The sequence below is a fragment of the Salmo trutta genome, chromosome 3, assembly GCF_901001165.1.
Source record: "Salmo trutta chromosome 3, fSalTru1.1, whole genome shotgun sequence".
Classification (NCBI taxonomy): domain Eukaryota; kingdom Metazoa; phylum Chordata; class Actinopteri; order Salmoniformes; family Salmonidae; genus Salmo; species Salmo trutta.
Window position 1 is genome coordinate 57,317,777 of NC_042959.1, and position 21,886 is coordinate 57,339,662.

At 41.1% G+C, this 21,886-nt stretch overlaps 1 protein-coding gene and 2 non-coding genes across 11 annotated transcripts in view; all 3 read left to right on the forward strand.

Moving 5' to 3' along the window:
- Positions 1 to 407: 407 nt before the first annotated feature.
- The window catches only part of LOC115180439 (protein O-linked-mannose beta-1,4-N-acetylglucosaminyltransferase 2), a 34,885-nt gene continuing 13,406 nt past the window's right edge, over positions 408 to 21,886 (forward strand). The window contains exons 1-4 of one of the 9 annotated variants that reach the window (XR_003873093.1): positions 408 to 549; positions 999 to 1,157; positions 1,792 to 1,852; positions 4,815 to 4,848. The gene's annotated coding sequence lies outside the window, so the exon portion shown is untranslated. Of the gene's footprint in view, positions 550 to 649; positions 732 to 772; positions 1,201 to 1,791; positions 1,853 to 4,814; positions 4,850 to 5,126; positions 5,908 to 18,137; positions 19,461 to 21,886 lie in introns of those variants that run through there. The other 8 variants (XR_003873092.1, XM_029742544.1, XM_029742525.1 and 5 more) reach the window with 8 other exon arrangements.
- Positions 1,625 to 1,731, forward strand: LOC115189661 (U6 spliceosomal RNA). The gene has a single exon (XR_003876970.1). It is a non-coding gene; the product is annotated as a U6 spliceosomal RNA (small nuclear RNA).
- On the forward strand, positions 3,852 to 3,924 carry trnat-ugu (transfer RNA threonine (anticodon UGU)). The gene has a single exon. It is a non-coding gene; the product is annotated as a tRNA-Thr (tRNA).

Here is a 21,886-nt window from a genome sequence, read left to right on the forward strand (position 1 = left end):
GATCTTGCGTTTTTCAGATTTACAAAGTCAACACATTCTACAATATTTTCCATCTATGTTGAAAATTGGTTGACATAATGACATCAATATTTCAGTTATGATCCTTCAATGTTGACGTCAGCCTGAGTGGTTGGAATACGGTTGTTTTTGCACGTTGCCTCTCTGGAAATGGCAGATAGAATATAGTATGGCGCACTGATATTAGAAACATGCCTCTAGAATCGCTACTCAAAAACGTTCTTCAAACCGTCTACCGTGGTTCTCAAACGTCATATCTGGAGTAACAACCACCACATTTTATTTTGTGTGTAGGCCTAGTGTGTACATGGATAGTTGCATAATGCATGCAGAGCAGGGTCTATTTCTTTCAACCATCTCCAGGAGTGTGTAGACAATTTGCGGTGATAGGGCGCCTCGAGCGTTGATTGGCGTTGAACTATGAAGAGCCATCTCTGATGATAGCGCATTTGGGATACTGTAATCTATCGAAAATACGGGTTAGCAGCTACCAGAACCACACCTTGAAAGTTATATACTTGCTTGCGAAAGGTAAGCTTGAGTTGCTCTGGTTCTATAAAATACTTAATGTTATAGCTGCTGCTGTTCAAAAGTCAAAGTTAACTATGTTATGGCCACGCATTCCCTTCAGACATCGTCGACATCTCTAACGCGCAGATAACAGTTACTGGGGCACCTTCAGACTAGCTACACACGTTCCGCTGCACTTCGGTGTGAGTAGCTAGCTATAACTTGTTACTTACCACATGTAATTACCACCACTTTATTCAGTGCTGCTGCATTCTAAAGTGCAACCCATTTATATAAAAACTGTTTCACTCCCCTCCATTTTGGAGTTTGTCTACTTTGAACTTTGTCTTCTAATATATAGATTCCTCTGGGAAAACATGGTTGTTGTATTTTACCATTTATTGTAAATTGTAGAAATGTGTTGATGTCAAACGTGTGAAATTATTCAAATGTCCATCTGCTGTCAACAGACTTGACTTTCTGGCTGCTAGGTGGAACAGCGTTTATATCAGCCCTCTGCAAAGTCTTATTTGCTGTGGATGGATCCCCATCTGGCGGACAACATCAGTACTGCACCAGCGGACGTGAAAGAAGACTGGTTTAAAAAAAAGAATCCAAGATGGCGACTTGTGAGTGTATCACAAATGTCTTTAGTTTATCCCCTCCTTGTTGGTAAGAGTTTCTGCTGTTTACAGATGTGAAAGTGTTCAAAGCACACACACTAAGCCTGACCTGTCATAGCTCTATGTAAAAGCTGCCACTAGATACAGATTTAAGATAAGTTTAGTTTCTACTAGCCTAGCAAAGAGTGTTATGGGGGAAGGGAGGGGGGATACAGCCTGGTTTTTTTGTCTAACGACACCAATCACAGCACAGCCCGCTACTCTACATAACCCCCAGCCTGCTCTCCGGGTCGGTGAAAGGCATCTGTTAGAATCTTTTAAATAGTATCTCCAAAAGTGCTGTGTGTGTATAGCGGTGGTTGACTTGTGTTTTAAGTAATTGTGAGTATCAGGGTGGTTTCAGAGATTAACCGTCAATGAGACTGCTAGTCTAGTCTGGTCGTATAGTTAGGGTCTGTAAATATGGACTATTTGTGCTCGCTTCGGCAGCACATATACTAAAATTGGAACGATACAGAGAAGATTAGCATGGCCCCTGCGCAAGGATGACACGCATAACCGGAAGCGTTTCCAACTTTTCTCCCCCTGGGGAGTAGAATTGTATTTTTCAGACCTAAAACATTGTGTTTTCTGTATTCAGTGTGTGGTGGAGAAAGCAGGCACTCCTGTGGATGTTTGGTACCCTCTAGTGGTCATGTTGGGTAAGTGCATCAGGACAGCAGAACTAAACCCAGACCAATGTAGACAGTAAATCACTTATATATATATATATATATATATATATATACCCATACTAAACCACACCATATAATTGCAAACAGGCCGTGAGTTAATACATTTGTGACAGTTAAATTGTGACAACACGGGGGAAAACGACAGCTCCCTCCTTGAGGACCAGAACCCCCATGACTCATTCATTCCTTCATTAGATGTAAAATTCAACTTGTTTTTGTGTTTTACACTATTCCCGTGTTAAAGCTATTCGTTATCCTGCCCAGGCTTGTTTCTGTGTGAGTTTGGCAACCTAGATTGAGATTTAATATTTTAAAAAGCACCGACAGTATCAACATTTAGAATGTTATTGTATTGGAACATTTGGTGCTACTGTACATATAGTTTAAATGGATTTTCCGGTACTTTGAATACTTTTTAGCCAGTAGTTCTGAAAGTAGCGCTCATGAGCCAAAAGTTGTCCCCGACAATTGCGTACTACATCACGTGTGCACCACGTCATTGCGCTCTCTCTCGCTCTTCTCTGATTCTTGCTAGCTGTCACTCAAGTAGCGAGGGGCTGAACTCATTGACTGGAACACGAATTGATAGGGGGCTGGCCCACGTGGGGGGAAAATCTAGGGAAAATGGAATGGCACAGCTTCCAGAAAACAGTCGCTTTCAAACTAGGGATTTTGTAGCTAATTGAGGTAAGGCAGTAATTCTCATAGATTATGCATGTGTGAGCTACACTGTCCATCATTTCTTGTATTAGTCATCTCAGGGATGCTACTTGAAAACATCAGAGAAGCAATTTCCAGTTTTGTTCATCACTAAACAGCCAATAGACATGAAATCATAAAATTACCCGAAAACTGTGTAGGACATTTAAGTGATAATGCCCGAGAAGCCAGTGATTGGAGGATATATTGGTATGGGTGTTCGACTCGGGCCGGCAAACCGTCCCAATATATCTGCCGAACACTGGCTTCGAGGACATTATCATTTTTATACAACGGGTTACCAACATATTCAAATAATGTTTGACATATTTTCATTATAAATGTTATTTTGATCAATTTATTCGTACTATTTCATCCTTTCACAAGATATAGTCCCGACACAAATCTAGGGTTGCTAGAGACGCGACCCAGTCATTCGTTCTTTTTGTTCTGTATCTATGGACGCGACCCACTCTTTCTGTTCTGTACCGACGCCCACTCACTGACATAATCTCCGTCGCATCTAAACCAGCATTGACCAGTTTCTGGACTGTCGTGGTCCTGATGCTGTGATTTGTGTATGTAGTTGTTCCCGCTGCCCTGCAGATCTTGGGTAGAAGTGCTGCCAGATAGTGCCCCCACCCAATGGACATTTATCATGTTAGTTGTAAATATGTAATTATTATTATGTTACTATTGTATCATTCAGTTCCCTTTGACCTGTACTGTAGTAGCTTAAGATATTCACTGTACCCTGCATTTACATCTGCAACCCTGCGCATGTGACTAATAAACACTCTCTGTGGCACTGCTAGGACTCGCCACTAGAGCGCAGCAACAGACAATAAAATTGCAGTGATTAGTTGTAGGCTGTTTTCTGTCAATGTTAATGCATTTTATGGTATGTTGCTGCCTTCTAGTGGCAAGTCCTGGCAGTGCCACAGGTGTGTGTGTGTGTGGGTGTGTGTGTGTGTGTGTGTTTTATTGCACAGGTCCAATTGGCATGTAAAAATGTGTATTGTGTTTCTCTGGTCTAAATCTCATGTAGATCACGATGTAACAGAAAGACTGAAAACCAGCAGTCACTCAAGCCTAGAGTAGTTTACTTTGCTTCATATGCTAACAGCCTGTTTAGCTGGTTGGGCCAGACTGCCCTAGCAGCTGTGTGGTGGAGTGAGTGGCATGAGGTGTGGCCTTCTGTCTGTGAATTGGCAAGAGCCAGTTGTGATATGTAAATGACCTGTTGTCTCAAGGTGTGAGTAGGTAAGGCTCCATAGCTCAGTGGTTAGAGCACTGGTCTTGTAAACCAGGGGTCGCGAGTTCAATTCTCGCTGGGGCCTTGACTAAAGGGTCACATGTTTTAATCCAGGTCAGTACAATCCCGATTTGTGTTCAATTCTGCTCCCAATGTATACATACCTTGTGAAGAATTATGTTGTTGTTGTAGTAGCTTATGTCTCGTGTCAACAGAACAGCCAGCACAGAAATGACATCTATCAGGTTAACATGTTACCATTTAACATTATCTACGCAAGCTCTCTCACCAACACCCAGAAGAACATCCAGAAGATAATTTTTGTGGCGAGTTACTGGGTTTTATGGCTCCATAGCTCAATGGTTAGCACAATGTTCTTGTAAACCAGGGGGTTGTGAGTTCAGATCACGCTGGGGCCTTCCTTGAGGGGTCATATGTTTTGGCTTGGCTGACATGTGCTCCAGCAGCACTACACTGCCTACGTGACAACCTGTGTAGCCTAACGTGCAGTCTTGTCTACACATTGCATTGGAGTAAAACAATGTGCGTATTAACAACATACAACTGTTATTTTGCTTCTCAATGATCATTCAACGCCGCACAATTTGATGGACAGACAGGACATCATTGAAATTCGCCAGAGTAGCCTACTGTGCCACCTGTGGGCAGATAACAAACAGATATTTTATTAACATCTTCAATGCCTGGATCGGGAGCCGGGGTGGGGCTTGTGTGGAGCTTTGTCCCCGGGGGAAGGGCCTCGCTTGAGAGGCCAATGCAATCAATGTTGACATATGAGATGAATGTGTGAAATCTGTGGATGTCGTTGTATTTGATCATGTCACCACTACAGATTTGTTTTGTTTCTGCATTTTATTTTCATTTATCTTTTTCTGGCAGAGATCAATGTATTATGGTATATGGCAGTAGGAAAGCAGTCCTACTTGAGCATTTATTTCACTCTCCCCTCGTCAGTACGTCCAACCGGCCTCACAAACGCAGACCACGTGTAACCACGCCAGCCCAGGACCTCCACATCCGGCTTCTTCACCTGTGGGATCGTCTGAGATCAGCCACCCGGACAGCTGATGAAAATGTGGGTTTGCAGAACCAAAGAATTTCTACATAAACTGTCAGAAACCGTCTCAGGGAAGCTCATCTGCGTGCTCATCATCCTTACCAGGGTCTTGACCTGACTGCAGTTCGGCATTGTAACCAACTTCATTGGGCAAATGCTCACCTTTGATGGCCACTGGCACGCTGGAAAAGCGTGCTCTTTTATTTTTTTCTAAGTTATCTGTGACCAACAGATGCATATCTGTATTCCCAGTCATGTGAAATCCATAGATTCCATTTATTTAGAGATGATCATGATTAATGCAAAAGTAATGTCCCCTAACCCCCAGTCAGAAGGGTGCAAGCTGTGATTAATGAAATGCCAAAGGTAATATGGAGTTGTGAGGAGAGTGGAGAAATGCAGTATGTGCAAATGTTTTCTTATATAAACATTTTACATGCAGTTTGTTATATGTGTAAATAGCTTGTCCTGAAAAACAAAGTAGTTTGCACGTGAGTGAATTGTAACTAGTGGTCTATGCAAGATAAACATAATACAAAAGAGAAGGATTCATTTGACATACTTTTTTCGACATAAATTATACAATCAAATCGTAAAAATTCTGGGACCTCATTTTATTTCCTCTTATGTTATCTCTATGGTCATATCATCAGGGAGTGTGGAGAAAGCACCGATTACATCTCGCGAGGTTTGGATATAGGATTTGACATTGCAGTGGGTGGAGACAGGATAGCAAGTCGAATCGAAATCGCCCTTTTGACAGCTAACATTAAAAAAAATTAGTGTCCAACTTTAAACTTCAATGAATGCGTTGGTATTTCGTACAGTTGCACCTACATTGAGGCATATCGTTAAGGAGGTTCATTCTATCACGTCAATCCTCTGGAACGTTTCTGCGGAGAGTATGCTCTGGAGCTAGTAATGCTGCCTTAGCTGAAACATTTCAGCTGCAGTGAAGAAAATACCTTTCCGTTTTATCGAAACTCCCCGGTAAGAATAATAAAGACGTTTTATTATCGGTGCATGTCATGTGTTCAATGTGGTGTTTGTTTGAAAACTTTTAGTTTCAGGACAAAGTTTCGAATCCAAAAGCACTGTGACTCTTGGCAAATGATCTTGACGCTACTGTATCAATGCGTTCTGCTCATGGGCATGACACACTATTTTAACGCAAGAATGTAACGTTAACAGTTTGCCTTGACAAATTACGTCATGGCATCAAATATGAACATGACCTGTTGTTTCTAAGTAGACCATGGAGTCTTTATGAATATCAATCAAGCTTATTCCTACAATGCTAGGCTATACGTGTTCAATCATACAATGGTAATCTGAACCACGACATTGTTATCAATAGCGATTGTTCATGAACACAGTTTTGTCTAGGCCTAAACAAGACTGAAGTAGTAAACACTCATCTGTCTTTACAAAGGTTATGTGTGTTCATCTCAATTCTGGATGACTTAAATGGTAACTTCTAACACAGTTTGGTCAGGTAGTATTATCTGGGATTGAATGTTTTTCCTTCAAATCATTCATCCTGGAGAGATTTAGCTACACTAGGACAATCACAAACCAAGTAATTAATCCCTTAGATTTTCAAGAATTACCTACATCCATGTTGACTGAGGATGACTTTTGTGAAAATCCCACCAACTAAAATTGAAAACCAGCATTACCTTGAGGTTTTCATATAGTTTTTGAATCTACCTTTTATTTTTATGATATTTTATTTGATCTCTTATAAACAATACAACACATACACACAACTACATCACACCTGCCCAGACCCACTTGAATCCCCCTTTTGAATACACATGAAGTTTATAGTTTCGCAAATAGGCCTAGCCAACAATATTAATGATTAATTTATTTAAAAAGTAGGCTATCGTGACTTCTTCTGCAATATGGACCTCTTTCACCAGTTGCTCTTGGTTTCAGATGAGTGGGTGCTGCTATAGCCTACATATCATGATGTAGTGGGGGAGCATGGTAGTGTCAAACAGCCAACCTGTCCTAAATATGAATGCCTAATTTTCATTGCCTTGGCACTTCTGTTAGGAAGGTCATCTATAATGAATGGGAGGTAGATGAAGTGGAAGTCTGGGGGAGTCTATGAGGTCTGTCTGTCTGTCTGTCTGTCTGTCTGTCTGTCTGTCTGTCTGTCTGTCTGTCTGTGTGTGTGTGTGTGTGTGTGTGTGTGTGTGTGTGTGTGTGTGTGTGTGTGTGTGTGTGTGTGTGTGTGTGTGTGTGTCTGTCTGTCTCTGAATGTCTATCTGAATATTAGCAAGGTAGCCTATTTGCTATCAGCTAATTCGTTGGTGTGTTATTGACAATACTCAGTTTCTGCTTTTTGGAAGATCTGTGTAATGCACACAATTCCTCTTAGGCCTATAAATGGGGCGGCAGGTAGCCTAGTGGTTAGAGCGTTGGACTAGTAACCGGGAGGTTGCAAGATCGAATCCCCGAGCTGACAAGGTAAAAATCTGTCGTTCTGCCCATGAACAACCCACTGTTCCTAGGCTGCAATTGAAAATAAGAATTTGTTCTTATCTGACTTGCCTAGTTAAATAAAGGTTAAAAAAAAGATTTATATTCTTCTGGACTATTTCATACTATTGCATTTAATTTTCTGGCCTTCATGTGGCTGGATTCTGTGCTATGCTGCAATGTTTCCATAGGATGATCTGTCCTCCCATGTGTCTGACATTTCTCCTCACCCCCTGCAGAATAGATGCATCAGCACCCATTTCTCATGGGCCCCTGGGGCAACGACTGGAAACAATCTAGAGGTTGACCGATTTATGATTTTTCAACGCCGATACCGATTATTGGAGGACCAAAAATGCTGATAGCGATTAATCGGTAGATTAAAAAAAAACATTATATAACTTATGACACTTTTATCTTAATATAATGCATAAATAAAATCTATTTAGTCTCATATAAATAATGAAACATGCTCAATTTGGTTTAAATAATGCAAAAACACAGTGTTGGAGAAGAAAGTAAAAGTGTCATTTAAAAAAGGCTAACATTTAAGTTCCTTGCTAAGAACATATGAAAGCTGGTGGTTCAATTTTCCCAGTTAAGAAGTTTTAGGTTGTAGTTATTATAGAAATTATGACGCGTCGACTATTTCTCTCTATACCATTTGTATTTCATATACCTTTGACTATTGGATGTTCTAATAGGCACTTTAGTATTGCCAGCCTAATCTCAGGAGTTGATAGGCTTGAAGTCATTAACAGCATTGCTAAGAGCTGCTGGCAAACGCAGTCAAGTTTGAATGAATGCTTACGAGCCTGCTGCTGCCTACCACCGCTCAGTCAGACTGCTCTATCAAATATCAAATCATAGACTTAATTATAATAAACACAGAAATACGAGCCTTTGGTCATTAATATGGTCAAATCCGGAAACTATAATTTCGAAAACAAAATGTTTATTCTTTCAGTGAAATATGGAACCGTGCTGTATTTTATCGAATGGGTGGCAACCCTAAATCTAAATATTGCTGTTACATTGCACAACCTTCAATGTTATGTCATAATTATGTAAAATTCTGGCAAATTAGTTCGAAACGAACGAGGCGGCCAAAACTGTTGCATATACCATGACTCTGCGTGCAATGAACGCAAGAGAAGTGACACAATTTCCCTAGTTAATATTGCCTGCTAACATTAATTTATTTTAACTGAATATGCAGGTTTAAAAAAATATACTTCTGTTTATTGATTTTAAGAAAGGCATTGATGTTTATGGTTAGGTACATTCGTGCAATGATTGTGCTTTTGTTAAATCATCACCCGTTTGGCGAAGTAGGCTGAGATTCGATGATAACTTAACAAGCACCGCATTGATTATATGCAACGCAGGACAAGCTAGTTAACCTAGTAATATCATCAACCGTGTGTAGTTAACTAGTGATTATGTGAAGAATGATTGTTTTTTTTATAAGATAAGTTTAATGCTAGCTAGCAACTTACCTTGGCTCCTTGCTGCACTCGCGTAATAGGTGGTCAGCCTGTCACGGAGTTTCCTCGTGGAATGCAATGTAATCAGCCATAATCGGCGTCCAAAAATGCAGATTTACCGATTTGTTATAAAAACGTGAAATCGGCCCTAATTAATCGGCCATGTCGATTAATTGGTTGACCTCTAAAATAAACAAAGTACTGTTAACTTTAAGGAAACTGGAAGATTTTTTTTTAAGGAGAATAATCTAGGCTATAAGTTATTTTAGAATTCAAGGGGTGCATTTTAAATGATTGGAACCCTTACAGACTACAGTGGCTTTAACTGTATCTGGGTTGTTGTGGCAGGCTGACAGTGTGTCCCCAGCAGTGAGAAAGAGAGGGAGAGTATGGTACAGCCACTAATGTTGTGCATTGGGCTGTAGCTCTAGCTAACATGAGCGCTAGGAGGCTTGATCCAACCTGACATGCCACAATTGGGCCAGGAATAAAAATAACAAGCCTGGAGGACACAGGCAATAAAGCAGCCGAGAAGAGAGGGCTATTAAGTGGTTCTTTGTGAGAGCGGAGAGGTGAGCAAGTTGTCCTTCAAAAGGATGAGGATGCAGAGCAGGGAGGGCATCTCGAAGGTGATCCTGAAGGGACAAGCCAGCGACAGGCAGTGAGGAGAAATGCCAGAGTAAGATACTAACAGCGCTGTTTGCCTATTGTGGAGCGGGAGCCTTATTAAAATGCATTAGAATCTCCAGGCTGCTCCGCTCTACGCTACTTCTCCCATCCCCATCATCAGGGTGCTTATCGTCTCCAAGGCAAACGGCAATACAAAACACTAGGGAGCCGTGCAAGGCCTGTCAGCCACGTCCTGATAGAAGAGACCTGGCACTCTCGGCCTTAGCTCAGTTGCTACAGCTGTGATGTCATCAGAGAGAGAGGCTTAATAACATTCTCCTTGGTTACTGCTGCTACTGCTCACCCTTTTGTAACCAAACCCATATAGGAGCAGTTTGGAAACTGTCTCCTGCTCCCATCACTACAAATGTCAGAGGTGGGATCATGTATAGATGTAAGAGATTGGTGACTATGTGAAAAGGATATAGTGATTTCCATCTAAAAGACCCCATGAGCAGCAACGTGAAGTTCATAGAAGCATGTCAAATTTAAGCTGTCTTTTTTTGTTAAGGGATATATAATTGTTTTTACAATTTTCCATCTTAAAATGTAGGAATAAGCAAAGATGGAAAAGGGGTATTTTTTTGGAAAACATCTACCAGAAATGGTTTTTAAAGGTATTAGAAATACATAACATTCATATTGAAGTAAAAGACCCCTTGCCAACAAATATCAACACTTTATATTTAGTTTTGGATATATTTGTCTGCCTTCTGTATGTTGAAGAACAATTGCCTTGTGCCTTAAAATTCTGTTACCAAAAACCCGCATATCTTTAAGATATTTTCTAATTGCTCTCCCTCATTAGGAGGGGAGGATAATGAATGTTCAGAAATAACAAATAAAGGTATATCTATTAATTAGTCAGTGTTTTACTGATATCAATTTTGTTTATGAATTATTGTGACGATAACTTGTTCACTAACTGAATTTCTGCAGTTGATTGGCTACAATGGTGGAAATCATAATAGTCACAAACCACAGTTGGGTTCACAAGTTTGGACAGCAAAGTAGAGTACAGAAAAGTATAGCACTGGGCAGTACTGTTCAGTAAATAACTAGAGTATAGTTCAGTAGAGCACACTAGAGTTAAATACACTATAGTACTGTACTCGAATGCACTCTGCTGTGCTGTACTCTACTGAGCTCTACTGTGGAATTGCCCAGATGCTGAATTGTCTTTACTATTTGAAAGACCTTTTCAGCTTCCGTGAAACAAAGGCTCTTTTTCAATTGTCTTTCCTTGATTCCTCACGTCCTCTCTCTTCGCCTCCTCAAAATGCATTGGAGGAGAAGATTAGACAAAGGAACCTAGGATCTTCTGTGCATTTTGAGGAGGTGAAGAGAGAGGATGTGAGGAATCAGGAGGACAATTGAGAAAGAGCCTTCGGATTACTAGGTCACCCAGGGACATCTCAAAAAGACAGAACTACTCCAGGCTTTTTGTCTTCTCAGAGAGACAAAGCAGAAAGCCATTTTTTTACTGTAAAAGCATAGAGAGAAGTCAGGTGAAACATCAGGCTAGAAATGTGTTGTCCAGTCTGGCTTGTTTAAGTTTTTCTACCCACAGCATATTTACTTACTGTACCGCCTGCCTGCTGCCTTCTAAGAGAATATTTACTTTTCTTAATGCTTTTTTTCATTATTTATAAGCAGTATTCAGTATAACAAAGATTTTGGGACTATTAGGGGAAAGCGGATGTGGGCGAGGTGGTTGACTGAGAAATGTGGTGGGTGGGTGGGAGCTCTAGGGAGACTGAATACTGATGAAGTGGAGCTGGAGCGGTAACATTACGCCAGACATAATTTAAATGTGAAGCATTCCCAGTTGTAGCCCGAGTTCATGCATGCATATGATTATGATGGGAACTATGCTGACCTTTCTCCAATTGGATCATGTTACTCTTAAGGCAACATTTACTTCCTCTCACAGAAAATGTCATGCAAAAAGCGCTCTGTTTACTCTCCATTCAAATTGTGTTATTCCCCATAGCCTAACTTCTATTGCTATGTGAGGACATCCGTTTTCAAACAACCTAGGCTGTCAATGTCTATTTAGGCCTAATCATTTGTTTAGTAGAAGTGTAGTTCTATAGTATGTATATATAAATATATATATATATTTTTTATTATTTAGTCTAGGGGTTTTCAAACTTTTCTTGCCCAGAGACCCCCGGCCAGGCAAACCAGGGACCCTCATCATATGTTAGCAAAAATATAAAATCACGTCTTATCAGGTGAATGAATGATAATGGCAAGTAGAAGTAATCAACATTTTAAAAGTGAAGAGATTTGGTAGACAGTTATTGTTTTGACATCCCCACAGTTCATTGGAAGAGGAAATGTAAACTAACATAGTCTATTAGCTCGAACGGTATCTTGGCGGCGTAGAGAATTTTGCTGTCAATGGGCATGTGCCCAGAATGCCCAGTTTCTTTTCTCCTTGGCTGTATAGCTTTTTTTATTGTTAGTTCTCAAAGATGGTATTATAAAAAATAATGTGTGTGTGTCTGTGTGTGTGTGTGTGTGTGTGTGTGTGTGTGTGTGTGTGTGTGTGTGTGTGTGTGTGTGTGTGTGTGTGTGTGTGTGTGTGTGTGTGTGAATATAAATATCACACACTCATTCAAGGGTTTTGTATTATTTGTACTATTTCCCTCGACATGGGGGCCCCTCAGGGGTGCGTGCTCAGCCCCCTCCTGTACTCCCTGTTCACTCATGACTGCACGGCCAGGCATGACTCCAACACCATCCATTAAGTTTGCTGATGACACAACAGTGGTAGGCCTGATCACCAACAACGATGAGACAGCCTATAGGGACGCGGTCAGAGACCTGACCGTGTGGTGCAAGGACAACAACCTCTTCCTCAACGTGATCAAGACAAAGGAGATGATTGTGGACTACAGGAAAAGGAGGACCGCGCACTCCCCCATTCTCATCGACGGGGCTGTAGTGGAGCAACAAACTAACATGGTCCATGCACACCAAGACAGTCGTGAAGAGGGCACGACAAAACCTATTCCCCCTCATGATACTGAAAAGATTTGGCATGGGTCCTCAGATCCTCAAAAGGTTTTACAGCTGCACCATCGAGAGTATCCTGACTGGTTGCATCACTGCCTGGTATGGCAACTGCTCGGCCTCCGATTGCAAGGCACTACAGAGGGTAGTGCATATGGCCCAGTACATCACCGGGGCTAAGCTTCCTGCCATCCAGGACCTCTATACCAGGCAGTGTCAGAGGAAGGCCCTAAAAATTGTCGCAGACTCCAGCCACCCTTGTCATAAACTGTTCTCTCTGTTACCGCATGGCAAGCGGTACCGGAGCGCCAAGTTTAGATCCAAGAAGCTCCTAAATAGCTTCTACCCTCCAAGCCATAAGACTCATGAACAGCTAATTAAATGGCTACCCAGACTATAGCATTGCTGCTACTCTGTTATTATCTATGCATAGTCATTTTAATAACTTCACCTACATCCTCAAAAGGTTTTACAGCTGCACTATCGAGAGCATCCTGACTGGTTGCATCACTGCTTGGTATGGCAACTGCTCGGCCTCCGACCGCAAGGCACTACAGAGGGTAGTGCGTATGGCCCAGTACATCACCAGTGCCCTGCTTATTAACACATTGACTCTGTACCGGTACCCCCTGTGTATAGCCCCGCTATTGTTATTTACTGCTGCTCTTTAATTTTTTGTTGTTCTTATCTTACTTTTTTACATTTTTGGGGGGGTATTTTATTAAAACTGCTTTGTTGGTTAAGGGCTTGTAAGTAAGCATTTCAGTGTAAGGTCAACACCTGTTGTATTCAGCGAATGTGACAAATAAAATTTGATTTATTTGGAGTTTTCCCATTTTTCTCTGCAGATCCTCTCAAGGTCTCAGGTTGGATGGGGAGCGTTGCTGCACAGCTATTTTCAGGTCTCTCCAGAAATGTTTGATCGGGTACAAGTCCGGGCTGGGCCACGCAAGGACATTCAGAGACTTGTCCCAAAGCCACTCCTGCGTTGTCTTGGCTGTGTGCTTAGGGTCGTTGTCTTGTTGGAAATTGAACCTTCATCCCAGTCTGAGGTCCTGAGCGCTCTGGAACAGATTTTCATCAAGGATCTCAATGTACTTTGCTCCCTTTTACAGAGGAGTGGCTTCCGTTTGGCCACTCTACCATAAAGGTCTGATTGGGGGAGTGGTGCAGAGCTGGTTGTCCTTCTGGAAGGTTCTCCCATCGCCACAGAGGAACTCGAGCTCTGTCAGTGACCATCTGGTTCTTGGTCACCTCCCTGACCAATGCCCTTCTCCCCGATTGCTCGGCCAACTCCAGGAAGAGTCTTTGTGGTTCCAAACTTCTTCCATTCAAGAATGATGGAGGGCACTGTGTTCTTGGGGACCTTCAATGCTGCAAACATTTTTGTAATACCCTTCCCTAGACCTTGCCTTGACACAATCCTGTCTCTGTGCTCTACGGACAATTATTTCAACCTCATGGCTTGGTTTTTGCTCTGACTTGCACTGTCAACTGTGTGACCTTTATATAGAATTTCCAAATCATGTCCAATCAGTTTATTTTACCACAGGTTGACTCCAATCAAGTTGTAGAAACATCTCAAGGATGATCAATGGAATCAGGATGCACCTGAGCTCAATTTCGGGTCTCATAGAAAAGGGTTTGAATACTTATGTAAACATGGTATTTCAGTTTTTTATTTTTTAGAAATTTGCAAACATTTCTAAAAACCTGTTTTTGCTTTGTCATTATATTGTATTGTGTATAGATTGAGGAAAACCTTCAATTTTAATACATTTTAGAATAAGGCTGTAACGTAGCAAAATGTGGAAAAAGTCAAGGGGTCTGAATAGTTTCCTAAGGCACAAATGGTATCCACGGTGCAGGGTTTCCATTATCCGTTAATAGCTGGCTTTTTGCCCATTTCAAAACAAAAAAACATAATAATAATAGAAAAGCGATAATTAAAATTGGTGCCGGCCAATTATCCGGGAGAAGAATAAAAAAATCCCATTGCGAAGTAATGCTTTTTAGCTTATTCATTGATGGAAATACCAATCAATGGAAATATACTGAACAAGAATATAAACGCGACAATTTGAAAGATTTTACTGAGATTCAACAGTTCATATAAGGAAATCAGTCAATTGAAATAAATTCATTAGGCCCTGCAGCCAAGTAATAACGCACTTTTGTGGGGAAAATCGGAATTAGTTTTTCCACACAAAAGGGCTTTATTACAGACAGAAATACTCCCCAGCACAAACGATCTTGCAAGTGAAGAAGCTGGATGTGGAGGTCCTGGGCTGGCGTGGTTACACATGGTCTGCAGTTGACCGAATACAAACAGTGTAGATATTCCCTCCGCAAGGCAATCAAACAAGCTAAGCATCAGTATAGAGACAAAGTAGAGTCGCAATTCAACGGCTCAGACACAAGACGTATGTGGCAGGGTCTACAGTTAATCACGGATTACAAAAAGAAAACCAGCCCTTTGCGGACACCGACGTCTTGCTCCCAGACAAACTAAACTTCTTTGCTCGCTTTGAGGACAATACAGTGCCACTGACACGGCCCGCTACCAAAACCTGCGGGCTCTCCTTCACCGCAGCCAACGTGAGTAAAACATTTAAACGTGTTAACCCTCGCAAGGCTGCCGGCCAAGACGGCATCCCTAGCTGCATCCTCAGAGCATGCGCAGACCTGCTGGCAGACCTGCTGGCTGGTGTATTTATGGACATATTCAATCAATCCCTATCCCAGTCTGCTGTTCCCACATGCTTCAAGAGGGCCACCATTGTTCCTGTTCCCAAGAAAGCTAAGGTAACCCTGGGTCTCGACCCCGTCCTGTGCAACTGGGTCCTGGACTTTCTGACGGGCCGCCCCCAGGTGGTGAGGGAAGGAAACATCTCCACCCCACTGATCCTCAACACTGGGGCCCCATAAGGATGTGTTCTCAGCCCTCTCCTGTACTCCCTGTTCACCCATGACTGCGTAGCCATGCATGTGTCCAACTGAGACGACACTACAGTGGTAGGCTTGATTACCAACAATGACGAGATGGCCTACAGGGAGGAGGTGAGGGCCCTCGGAGTGTGGTGTCAGGAAAATATCCTCACACTCAACGTCAACAAAACAATGGAGATGATCGTGGACTTCAGGAAACAGCAGAGGGAGCACCCCCCTATTCACATCGATGGGACAGTAGTGGAAAAGGTGTATAGTTTTAAGTTGCTCGGCATACACATCACGCACAAACTAAAATGGTCCACCCACACAGACAGCGTGGTGAAGAAGGCGCAACAGCACCTCTTCAACCTCAGGAGGCTGAAGACATTTGGCTTGTCCCCGAAAACACTCTTAAACTTTTACAGATGCACAATCGAGAGCATCCTGTCGGGCTGTATCTCAACCTGGTACGGCAACAGCTCCGCCCATAACCGTAAGGCTCTCCAGAGGGTAGTGAGGTCTCACCAACGCATACCGGGGTAAAAATTGTATGTAATAAATGTATCACTAGTCACTTTAAACAATGCCACTTGATATAATGTTTACATACCCTATATTACTCATCTCATATGTATATACTGTACTCTATACCATCTACTGCATCTTGCCTATGCCGCACGGCCATCGCTCATCCATATATTTATATGTACGCATTCTTATGAATTCCTTTACACTTGTGTGTATAAGGTAGTTGTTGTGAAATTGTTAGTTTACTTGTTAGATATTACTGCACAGTCAGAACTAGAAGCACAAGCATTTCGCTACACTCACATTAACATCTGCTAACCATGTGTGTGTGACCAATAACATTTGATTTGATTTGAAGCTGGTTGGACGTACTGCCAAATTCTGTAAAATGGAGTTGGTGGCAGCTTATGGTAAAGAAATTAACATTAAATTATCTGGCAACAGCTCTGGTGGACATTCCTGCAGTCAGCATGTCAATTGTACGCTCCCTTAAAACTTGAGACATCTGTGGTATTGTGTCATGTAACAACTGCACATTTTAAAGTGACATTTTATTGTCCCCAGCACAAGGTGCACATGTGTTAGGATAATACTGTTTAATCAGCTTCTTAATATGCCACACCTGTCAGGTAGGATGGATTATCTTGGTAAAGGAGAAATGCTCACTTACAGTGATGTAAACAAATTTGTGCACAAACTTTGAGAGAAATTAGCTTTTTGTGCTTATGGAAGATTTTGGGGATTTTTTATTTCAGCTCATGAAACATGGGACCAACACTTTACATGTTGCATTTTATATTTTTGGTCAGTGTACATTTGACTGGTCATGCATATCGGTCTGTTATTTTGCATAATTTAGTGGAATTAAATTGGCGTGTGTACAGTATATTTGTTATGTATCTTATCACACTCGTACAGCATACATATACAGAGCATTTGAGCGGAAAATCTGTCAGACAGCGCGAGAGCTGCTGCTACAGCATCTCAAACAGCAAATGCATAGGCAAAGGAAGGCAGGCTTCATCAGCGTGTCACACACCACTTTGCAATGAGCTGAAGACGGTATGCATTTTGAAAACAAATATACTTAATTGTTTGAAACCTGAAAGTTGAAATACATATTATGATGAGCAGGTCTTACCTTGCTTCAAAGTAGCCTAGCCAAAATCAGACCATATCCATGGAGGCAATTATTTTATATCAACTTTCTTTCATTGTCCATAGCCAAAGGCACAATCCTAGACATATTGGCAGCCCATGCTAGTTGTTGCATATTACATCTCCCCTCTTTTTACATTTCTGATGGATATTTGAATCTCTGCCATAGGAAACCACTGGGATGTGCAGAGCGCTTTTGACAGGTTTTCCTGCTAATTGCATTATGGAACAAACATTCACGCTATTAGGCTATTTCTTTCTCAACAAGCTGACCAATAGAATAGGTCAAATGTTCTACTATGGGGGATAGTAGATTGACATAGGCTAGTGATTTTGCTGTTCGTTACTTGTCTTGTTGGTTGAGGAAAAGTAAATGTAGTATTTTGGTATTTATTAGGATCCCATTAGCTGGTGCAAAAGCAGCAGCTACTCTTCCTGGGGTCCACACAAAACATTAAACAATACAGAATGACATAATACAGAACATCAATAAACAATAACCGCTCAAGGACAGAACTACATACATTTTTTTAGAAGGCACATGTAGCCTACATATCAATGGATACACACAATATCAATGGATACACAAACTAATAGGGGAGAGGCATTGTGCCACAAGGTGTTGCTTAATCTGCTTTTTGAAACCAGGTTTGCTGTTTATTTGAGCAATATGAGATGGAAGGAAGTTCCATGCAGTACGGGCTCTATATAATACTGTACGCTTTCTTGAATTTGGGGACTGTGAAAAGACCCCTGGTGGCATGTGTGGTGGGCTAAGTGTGTGTGTCAGAGCTGTGTGTAAATTGACTATGCAAACCATTTGCGCTTTTCAACACATGAATGTTTCTTATAAAAAGAAGTGATGTAGTCAGTCTCTCAACTCTTAGACAAGAGAGACTGGCATGCATAGTATTTATATCAGCCCTGGACAGTTATTCTAACATCTTCAAAGTGCGCAACAGAATTAGGTAAGAAGGACCACACATGGTTGCATTCTCGACTTGCATGTTCTGTTAATATGAATTACCATCATCTAAATGTGATCTGTCATTCTCAGCATTGATATCAGGTTACGCACCCAATGCATATGGGTCTGGTAAATTTCTCAAATTTCCGGTAGATTTAAATGCTGCTGGTCAAAATGTCAGGTGTCACATTCTCCTAACGGAAACCCTGCCATGGTGGTATTCTGTTGCAGCTAGTGACATTAATAAAATATTTTTTCACATAAAATCACCCAAAAGACCCCTCCCCCCATGTTGAAAACCCCTGATTTAGTCAGATTAGCTAGATTAGATATAGCCTACTTTGTCTGTTGTTCACAAAAACACTTTACACTTTACATTAGAACATGTATTTAGCTACATTTGATGGACTTCAAGGTTGTCTCTTAGTAGTGTGTGTACCGCAATATTATCTGGAGCACCAAAATGTAGGCTAATTGAAGTCATTGTGCCTGAATGGTTATGACTGAACGGTTGTGCAACAAATCTTATATAGAATCTCTTTCTAGTTCTGTGTTCCTAGTAACAGGATGACCAAGCTTTTTAAAACTTGTTCTGTAATTTCTGCATGCTGGTCACGGTTCTTAGAAAGTTCAGATTTATTGTCAAACTGCAGACTTTCCATTACGCTATGTAATCATTAATAATCCATTTCTTAAATTGAGACAGTGTTCTGTTTTGTCCTGAGTGCTAGCATCTCCAAATACATCCTACCATACTTTTTTATACATCTGTATAATTCAGAATTGAAATAAGCTATTACACAACAGGATATTTTAATATGGAAAGCATCATGGGGCGCCTCTGTACAGGGATGCATACTAGTCATCTTTCGGCGAAATTCGCCGTTTTGAATCCAAAATATGCGACCTACGTGATTCGTGTCAATCCGATGAGAAACGTTTTGGGGTGGGGGGGGCGTTGGATGACTACTGGCTGTATGCGAACGAGTGATGCGTGTTTGGAGCAATACTGGCTGTATCCAAGGCTCAGCCAATCATTCACATAACAACAGAATGCAGCACACGACTGAAGAGAGAAGAGACAACCAATGTGCTAGATACAGCATCAGCGCGCGCTCTGGAAAGACTGCGGGAGAGTGGAATGGCAGTCTGCCAGTTAATTTACAGCAGCTTGTCCCAGGCCTTGAACGATAACGAAGAGGTAGGTGAGAAACCTGACCACGGAGATGGGGGTGAGGAAGCGTACTTCATGAGCTGTAACCGAAAAACGACAGGCATTTGGAAAGTTTGAGGTGAGGGAGAAAGTGTGGTGGAACAAGTATTGTTAACTTTACTTAAAAATGCTATCTTGTTAGATGGATCGAATTCTCCGTTAGCTGGCCAGAGAAATGTTGAGCAACATTAGCCAACTTAACTGAACAAATAATTTAGTTTATGGTGTGGAAATTAACTAGCTAATAAAGTCAGACAGCTAACGCTACACCATCAGATATGCTAACATTAGTAACCTAACCAATTCGCTATAGTATTGTAGCGACCCTCACGGACAGCTGTGTGCTATGGGTTGGTTGTGTTGTATTTACCAGTACCCAGTGTTCGCGGGTTCCGACATGCCAATCAACCTGCTATCTGCCAATCACGGGAATGCCTCGAATGTTCTGATGCCGGGCATCCTGGTGGTTGGCGGAGTGGCGTGGAGGGGGGTTGGGCAGGGGGATGGAGCATTGGGTTTTAGAACGAGTTTAGCCATTACGTCTCGCCGTCACAAGAGAAGGTCACGGTTGTTTTATATGGTATCCTTCATTTATTTGGCGTGGGCTACGGCCAAACAGTAGCCTGTGTGAAGTTGGGTTAATAAACCGTAAATTCGTAAACTCAATCCTCTGTCTGGACTCTTGTTCCTTTATGATCTAGTCAGGTCATTACAGTATTAACTGGCATACGACTCCTTGTGCAGAAAAGCTCGCATGAACGCACACACGCTCACATCTTCATTGCTGTGACTTTCTTGCTAGTTGAGATTTCTAATCACGTTCGGCTGCGTTTCATATTTTTTTTTATATCGGTTTGATCGCGGGGGGGGCACTAGTAATGTCTGCCGTTTTCTCTTTTCCAAAATTCATCTCTCCCATGTCTTATTCGACTAGTAGTTCTGAAATATTTATTGCTTGCCTACATTTTACTCCCTCTATGTTTAATATAACACGCATATATTAATTATGAATTTCGGTTGTCTATCCTGACGTGAAGTTTGTTATATAGAAAGTATTTGACTCTGATGTGTAAGTTTGTTAACAAACATTAAATAACAAATACAAATGTCGATTTGCATAATAAGATATAAAATGATGATAAATCAAATATAAAAAGACAAATAACAAACAAATATTGGAAAGCTGCAACAGCTCGACTGAACATTTAGTCCACTTTAACTCAAGCCTAACCTAGTCCTGACAGGCAGTGCAGACATAATCCTCCAATGATGGGATGGTTTTCATACAGGACTGGTGGAACCATCGTGGGCAGCGGTCACAACCAATCTGAAATTTAGGATGAAAAATGTAAATATATTAAACATTAAATACATTTTCTTGAATTACAATTATTTCATTATCAGACAAAGTGGATGATGCTACCTCTAGAAATATTACTGCTTATACAAATTTGTGCCTTTAGAAGTGAACAATCAATTGCCCAGTTAGTGTCTTTCTCATTATTGTCCACCTCCCCACAGAAGTGGCACAGTTGGCTCAGGTCATCTAGCAAAACATGTCAAGTAGTCTATACATCTTTACATGTATTTTTCTGAGAAAACAGGGAACAAGGGAATAGTGTAGGTTTCTTGTAAAATAATTATTTAAATACATGTGTTTTAGTGGACATCTAGTCAGAAGTTGGATCACAGATAACCTTGAAAGATCCATATAAAAGTTTTTTTTTAAAATCTACAATTATATTAAATTAGAAATTGAACATATGGGTGTTTTGGAGGAGAGTGACTGCTATTTCGTCTCTCATGATGTTAACATCTTTGTCCATATTTGAAAAGACAATCGACTCCTCCTTCAGAACACATTCAGCATACTGGGGAAAAAATTTGGTGGGCATTTCAGTTTTCCCCAACAAAATTATGTTACACTTAAGATTCTAATTCGCAAGTATACAACGACACAGCTATAATATAAATGTAAATAATTTGACAGTTCTGTTTTGTCTTTTAGTCAGTATACTTTCAGTAGGTTAATTGTACATTACTTCTACTCTCATACTTACTTTCAAGGCAAAGACCCCACAAGAAGTAACATCTTGTTGGCATGGGTGAGGAAGGGTACCAAATGCCCATCTGGAGATATTACACCCCTTCTCTCTCAGGAATGATCTGAACATATATGTTAATAAAAGTACAGCATTTTGGAACACTTTATTGATTACAATATAGAGATTAATAACAGAGGGGATTCCAGCAGGGTGTGAGTTGAAGTAGTCAAATCTGGAGCTGACAAGGGCTGGAATGTAAATGATGTGATCATCATTATCTAACATCTGAGAATGGGCAGGTATTCCCTCGGATGAAGAGCATCTCCGTCTTGCTGATTATGTGCTGTCATCCAGGTGAAAAGGTCACCTGTATATCTGATGTAGGAAAAGAGATAAGAGATGCGTTGAGTGTCCTGTGCATATGTATATGTACTGTGTATGTGTATATATATCTTGGTAT